The sequence below is a fragment of the Coregonus clupeaformis genome, unplaced genomic scaffold, assembly GCF_020615455.1.
Source record: "Coregonus clupeaformis isolate EN_2021a unplaced genomic scaffold, ASM2061545v1 scaf3755, whole genome shotgun sequence".
Lineage (NCBI taxonomy): Eukaryota > Metazoa > Chordata > Actinopteri > Salmoniformes > Salmonidae > Coregonus > Coregonus clupeaformis.
The window spans coordinates 27,325-35,000 of record NW_025537209.1 but is presented as its reverse complement, the minus strand read 5'-3'; the positions used below and the strand labels follow the sequence as shown (position 1 = coordinate 35,000).

At 47.3% G+C, this 7,676-nt stretch overlaps 1 long non-coding RNA gene across 1 annotated transcript; it reads right to left on the bottom strand.

The window, feature by feature from the left end:
* Positions 1-5,580: 5,580 nt before the first annotated feature.
* On the bottom strand, positions 5,581-6,371 carry LOC123490366. Its single transcript, XR_006660922.1, has 3 exons — positions 6,323-6,371; positions 5,739-5,809; positions 5,581-5,617 (listed from the first exon to the last, which is right to left on the bottom strand). It is a non-coding gene; the product is annotated as an uncharacterized LOC123490366 (long non-coding RNA).
* Between the last annotated feature and the right edge of the window lie 1,305 nt (positions 6,372-7,676).

Sequence of the window (7,676 nt, the reverse complement as noted above, 5' to 3'; positions counted from 1 at the left end):
GACGGAATCTAAAACAAAAATCCAGAAAAATCACATTGTATGATTTTTAAGTAATTCATTTGCATTTTATTGCATGACATAAGTATTTGATCACCCTACCAACCAGTAAGAATTCAGGCTCTCACAGACCTGTTCGTTTTTTTCTTTAAGCCCTCCTGTTCTCCACTCATTACCTGTATTAACTGCACCTGTTTGAACTCGTTACCTGTATAAAAGACACCTGTCCACACACTCAATCAAACAGACTCCAACCTCTCCACAATGGCCAAGACCAGAGAGCTGTGCTAAGGACATCAGGGATAAAATTGTGACCTGCACAAGGCTGGGATGGGCTACAGGACAATAGGCAAGCAGCTTGGTGAGAAAGGCAACAACTGTTGGCGTAATTATTAGAAAATTGAAGAAGTTCAAGATGACGGTCCAATCACCCTCGGTCTGGGGCTTCATGCAAGATCTCACCTCGTGGGGCATCAATGATAATGAGGAAGGTGAGGGATCAGCCCAGAACTACACGGCAGGACCTGGTCAATGACCTGAAAAGAGCTGGGACCACAGTCTCAAAAGAAAACCATTAGTAACACACTACGCCGTCATGGATTAAAATCCTTTGCCCACGCAAGTCCCCCTGCTCAAGCCAGCGCATGTCCAGGCCCGTCTGAAGTTTGCCAATGACCATCTGGATGATCCAGAGGAGGAATGGGAGAAGGTCATGTGGTCTGATGAGACAAAAATTGAGCTTTTTTGGTCTAAACTCCATTCGCCGTGTTTGGAGGAAGAAGAAGGATGAGTACAACCCCAAGAACACCATCCCAACCGTGAAGCATGGAGGTGGGAAACATCATTCTTTGGGGATACTTTTCTGCAAAAGGGGACAGGACGACTGCACCGTATTGAGGGAGGATGGATGGGGCCATGTATCGCGAGATCTTGGCCAACAACCTCCTTCCCTCAGTAAAGGCATGAAGATGGGTTGTGGCTGGGTCTTCCAGCATGACAACGACCGAAACACACAGCCAGGGCAACTAAGGAGTGGCTCCGTCAGAAGCATCTCAAGGTCCTGGAGTGGCCTAGCCAGTCTCCAGACCCTGAACCCAATAGAAAATCTTTGGAGGGAGCTGAAAGTCCGTATTGCCCAGCGACAGCCCCGAAACCTAAAGGATCTGGAGAAGGTCTGTATGGAGGAGTGGGCCAATATCCCTGCTGCAGTGTGTGCAAACCTGGTCAAGACCTACAAGAAACGTATGATCTCTGTAATTGCAAACAAAGGTTTCTGTACCAAATATTAAGTTCTCTTTTCCTGATGTATCAAATACTTATGTCATGCAATAAAATGCAAATTAATTACTTAAAAATCAGACAAAGTGATTTTCTGGATTTTTGTTTTAGATTCCGTCTCTCACAGTTGAAGTGTACCTATGATAAAAATTACAGACCTCTACATGCTTTGTAAGTGGAAAACCTGCAAAATCGGCAGTGTATCAAATACTTGTTCTCCCCACTGTATGACTTATAAAGTATGGTTACATTTATTTGATCCTGTTAAATATACCCTTTGGATCTCTTGCTATCTCTCTCAGAATGACCTTCTTGATCCAAACCAGTCAGGTTTCAGGACTGGTCATTCAACTGAGACTGCTCTTCTCTGTGTCACAGAGCTCTCCGCACTGCTAAGCTAACTCTCTCTCCTCTGCTCTTGTCCTTCTAGACCTGTCTGCTGCCCTTTGATACTGTGAACCATCAGATCCTCCTCTCCACCCTCTCCGAACTGGGCATCTCCGGCGCGGCACACTCCTGGATTGCGTCCTACCTGACCGGTCGCTCCTACCAAGTGGCGTGGCGAGAAGCTGTCTCCGCACCACGTGCTCTCACCACTGGTGTCCCCCCAGGGCTCAGTTCTAGGCCCTCTCCTTTTCTCCCTATACACCAAGTCACTTGGCTCATTCACTTATCCTCACATGGCCTCTCCTATCTTGCCATGCTGACGATACACAACTAATCTTCTCCTTTCCCCCTTCTGATAACCAGGTGGCGAATCGCATCTCTGCATGTCTGGCAGACATATCAGTATGGATGACGGATCACCACCTCAGCTGAACCCTGGCAAGACGGAGCTGCTCTTCCTCCCGAAGGACTGCCCGTTCCATGATCTCGCCATCACGGTTGACAACTCCGTTGTGTCCTCCTCCCAGAGTGCGAAGAGCCTTGGCGTGACCCTGGACAACACCCTGTCGTTCTCCGCCAACATCAAGGCGGTGGACCACGCTCCATGCAGGTTCATGCTCTACAACATTCGGAGAGTACGACCCTGCCTTACACAGGAAGCGGCACAGAGTCCTAATCCAGGCACTTGTCATCTCCCGTCTGGATTACTGCAACTCGCTGTTGGCTGGCCTCCCTGCCTTGCCATTAAACCCCTACAACTCATCCAGAATGCCGCAGCCTGTCTGGTGTTCAACCTTCCCAAGTTCTCTCCGTCACCCCCCCTCCTCCGCACACTCCACTGGCTTCCAGTTGAAGCTCGCATCCGTTACAAGACCATGGTGCTTGCCTTGGAGCAGTGAGGGGATCGGCACCTCTGTACCTTCGGGCTCTGATCAGTCCCTACACCCAAACGAGGGCATTGCGTTCATCCACCTCTGGCCTGCTGGCTCCCCTTCCTCTGCGGAAGCATAGTTCCCGCTCAGCCCAGTCAAAACTGTTCGCTGCTCTGGCACCCCAATGGTGGAACAAGCTCCCCTCACGACGCCAGGACAGCGGAGTCACTCCACCACCTTCCGGAGACATTTGAAACCCCACCTCTTTAAGGAATACCTGGGATAGGATAAAGTAATCCTTCTACCCCCAAAAAAAAAAAAAAAAAAAAAAAAATTGTAAAAGTGGTTATCCCACTGGCTATAGGGTAAATGCACCAATCTGTGAGTCTGCTCTGGATAAGCGTCTGCTAAATGACGTAAATGTGCCTTGAGCAAGGCACGTAACCCTAATTGCTCCTGTAAGTCGCTCTCTGGATGAGCGTCTGCTAAATGACTAAAAATGTAATGTAAAATGTAATGATCTCTCAATAATCATTTTCAAGATAGCACATTGGTAGTAGTCAGTGACAAATATCAAAGCAGGGCTGGGCTTGGTTAAAGCCCTGGATGGGAGGACCAAATGAATAGCTGTAGATAGATCAACTCTCTCCAGTAGGAGGTGCTGCCCAGACTGTTTTTTTATTTTTTTTGGGTAGTGGATATAACGTTGAAGATCTGATGTTGTTTGAAAGGTACAAATTCAACATATTTTTATACAAGGTTTGTCTATGTTGAAAATTGGTTACCATGATATAATCCCGTGGTTGAAATGTCACCATCAAAACAACAGTTGAATACTTTTTCTAATCCAAAGTATTATCCACATAGATTCCCGTCCAATACTTGACAAATTACGTTGAAATAATTTTTATTCAACCAGTTTACATTTTACATTAACGTCATTTAGCAGACGCTCTTATCCAGAGCGACTTACAGTTAGTGAGTACATATTTCATACTGGCCCCCGTGGGAAACGAACCCACAACCCTGTGCAGAAGCCCATGCTCTACCAAGTTTATGGGCATGTGGCAGCAGTGTGTAGGAGGGAAGTTCCTAGGTGTGAGAAGTGTGCAGAAGGGCATGAGACAAAGGAATGTGTAGCATTGGGGAAAGTAGTGGTATGTGTTAATTGTAGGGGTGCCCATGGGGCTGGGGATCAGAAATGTCCGGTGTGAAAGAGGCAGTTTCCAGGGTTAGAGTAGTGCAGAAGTTGTCATATGCTGAGGCAGTGAAGAAAGTAGAGGAAGATGGGTTAAGGGGGAGAGATCCTGAGAGGAATAGTGTGAGTAGTAGAGATGTACAGAGGGACGAACCAACAAGTGATATATGTTTCGTAAGAATTGGATTTTTGGCATTTATAGCAATCGATTATCAACTGTACTGCAGGGATGGAACGTAAGTCGCAGAAAATTGATGTTGTGGTGGCAGCTGCAGAGAGGTATTTGGGTGTGCGAGACTTGACAGCAGTAGAGTTACAGGGTGTGTTGAGTGGTGGTGTCCCATCCTTTCAGGCTGTTGGCCTGAAGTAGGAATAAATAGATTGAAATAGTGGAGTATGGTAGTTATTATTATCATAATGGTTGATTTTTTTTTTTTTTTTTGACTGTAGTATTAGATGGTAGGGTATTTGTTTAATTTTTGTACTTTTTTAAGCAAAGTAGAAGGGAGTTATACTCCAGTTTAGTAGGTGGCGGTAATGAAACATTTATTGGCTACCAACCGCCGTTAAACCTCATCAAAGAAGAAGAAGAAGTACCGGAACTTTAACCACCAAACCAGCGGCCATGTCGGATGCGTTTGATGAAACACAGGAAAGACGAAAGGAAGAACATCTTTGTTTACATTTGTCCGAAGAAGCAGGAAAAGTTTAAATTGTATTAGTTTCACCGGCTCATTTTGGTTTCGAAATGAGCTAGACACTTCCTTTTTTGAATTACTTACTGCAAACAATGACAAACGATCCAATTGTCCTGTTTTAGTTAGCTCTCTGGAGCATGATGATGTCTGCTACGTGGGTAGCTAGCTAGCTATCGATGTTAGCAACAATCAGTCGCTAACTAAACAGTTCACGGAGGACGACTGACTATGATATTTGACCTCCGATGTTATTAAGAAATTAAAAGATTGTTATCAAAGTTTTTAAAAATGGATATCAGTCTATCAGTTTCCCTTATGCAGGGCCAGATGGGTACCGTGATAGAGAGAGCCGTGAGTGCCGCTGTTGAGACGGTGTTGGGGAGATGCTGAAGGTGGTCGGTATTAAATTCGACGAGCTGAAGAGGGAGTCGCAGCAAAAGAAAAAAGAGACTGAGCGCTTCGACAGATGCTGGAGATTTCCCGATGTCAGATAAAGACAATGCGGAAGTACATGAACGCTCTGGGTGCCAGGCAGCAGACCAACCAGAGGACAGCATTCGGCCATTCGGATCCGCACAGAGCTCACGGTTTCCTCAGCGGCTGCATCCGAGGCAGCACAGTCCTCCGGGTTTACCACACACCACAGAGAAGGACAGTTACAAACAACACCCAAATGTCCATTACAAATGGAAACGTACTGCCAAGGAATGAAATCACTGTCACCCTACCCTCTGATAACTTGGCCAGATCCTCCCAACCTTCTGAGAATATGATCAGGGCCACATCGTCGTTTGACAGCCATGATGACCTGACTGCCATGGTCTCACAAGTTCTGGAGGACCCATCATTGATCACCACTGTCTCTGCAATGAATAGTTCATCAGAGCACCTGGAACCTTTGAAAGGTAAAATAACATATGCCTTGTTGTGCATGGGTATTGTTTTGTGTTTGCTTGAGTGTGTGTAAATTGATGGCCTGACTAAAACCTAGTCCAGCCCTATTGACTGACACCTAGTCCAGCCCTATTGACTGACACCTAGTACATCCCTATTGACTGACACCTAGTACAGCCCTATTGACTGACACCTAGTCCAGCCCTATTGACTGACACCTAGTACATCCCTATTGACTGACACCTAGTCCAGCGCTATTGACTGACACCTAGTCCAGCCCTATTGACTGACACCTAGTCCAGCCCTATTTACTGACACCTAGTCCAGCGCTATTGACTGACACCTAGTCCAGCCCTATTGACTGAAACCTAGTCCAGCCCTATTGACTGACACCAGAACTTGTGAGACTGAAACCTAGTCCAGCCCTATTGACTGACACCAGAACTTGTGAGACTGAAACCTAGTCCAGCCCTATTGACTGACACCTAGTCCAGCCCTATTGACTGACACCAGAACTTGTGAGACTGACACCTAGTCCAGCGCTATTGACTGACACCTAGTCCAGCCCTATTGACTGACACCAGAACTTGTGAGACTGACACCTAGTCCAGCGCTATTGACTGAAACCTAGTCCAGCCCTATTGACTGACACCTAGTCCAGCCCTATTGACTGACACCAGAACTTGTGAGACTGACACCTAGTCCAGCCCTATTGACTGACACCTAGTACAGCCCTATTGACTGACACCTAGTACAGCCCTATTGACCGACACCTAGTACAGCCCTATTGACTGACACCTAGTCACAGCCCTATTGACTGACACCTAGTACAGCCCTATTGACTGACACCTAGTCCAGCCCTATTGACTGACACCTAGTACAGCCCTATTGACTGACACCTAGTCCAGCCCTATTGACTGACACCTAGTCCAGCCCCTATTGACTGAACACCCAGAACTTGTGAGACTGAAACCTAGTCCAGCCCTATTGACTGACACCTAGTCCAGCCCTATTGACTGACACCTAGTCCAGCCCTATTGACTGACACCTAGTCCATCCCTATTGACTGACACCTAGTACAGCCCTATTGACTGACACCTAGTACATCCCTATTGACTGACACCTAGTCCAGCGCTATTGACTGACACCTAGTCCAGCCCTATTGACTGACACCTAGTCCAGCCCTATTTACTGACACCTAGTCCAGCGCTATTGACTGACACCTAGTCCAGCCCTATTGACTGAAACCTAGTCCAGCCCTATTGACTGACACCAGAACTTGTGAGACTGAAACCTAGTCCAGCCCTATTGACTGACACCAGAACTTGTGAGACTGAAACCTAGTCCAGCCCTATTGACTGACACCTAGTCCAGCCCTATTGACTGACACCAGAACTTGTGAGACTGACACCTAGTCCAGCGCTATTGACTGACACCTAGTCCAGCCATATTGACTCAGACACCAGAACTTGTAGAGACTGGACACCTAGTCAGCGCTATTGACTGAAACCTAGTCCAGCCCCTCTTGACTGACACCTAGTCCAGCCCTATTGACTGACACCAGAACTTGTGAGACTGACCCTAGTCAGCCCTTTGACTGACACCTAGTACAGCCCTATTGACTGACACCTAGTACAGCCCTATTGACTGACACCTGTACAGCCCTATTGACTGACACCTATTTCGTACAGCCCTATTGACTGACACCTAGTACAGCCCCTATTGACTGACACCTAATCCAGCCCTATTGACTGACACCTAGTCCAGCCCTATCGTGACCGAAACCTAGTCCAGCCCTATTGACTGACACAGAACTTGTGAGACTGAAACCTAGTCCAGCCCCTATTGACTGACACCTAGTCCAGCCCTATTGACCTGACACCTAGTCCAGCCCCTATTGACTGACACCAGAACTTGTGGAGACTGAAACCTAGTCCAGCCCTATTGACTGACACCTAGTCAGCCCTATTGACTGACACCTAGTCCAGCCCTATTGACTGACACCTAGTCCAGCCCTATTTACTGAAACCTAGTCCAACCCCTATTGACTGACACCTAGTACGCCCTATTGACTGACACCTAGTACAGCCCTATTGACTGACACCTAGTACAGCCCTATTGACTGACACCTAAGTACAGCCCTATTGACTGACACCTAGTACAGCCCTATTGACTGAAACCTAGTCCAGCCCTCTATATTCCCCCTGTGTTGGTTGACATACATATCCTCTCTAGAACCAGAGGTGTCTGATGAGAGCCAGAGGAGGGAGGAGGAAGAAGAGTGTGAGGCTGAGTGGACCATCAGCACACAGCCACCAGAGACCAGCACAGACCCTGGGACCAGCTGTCCTC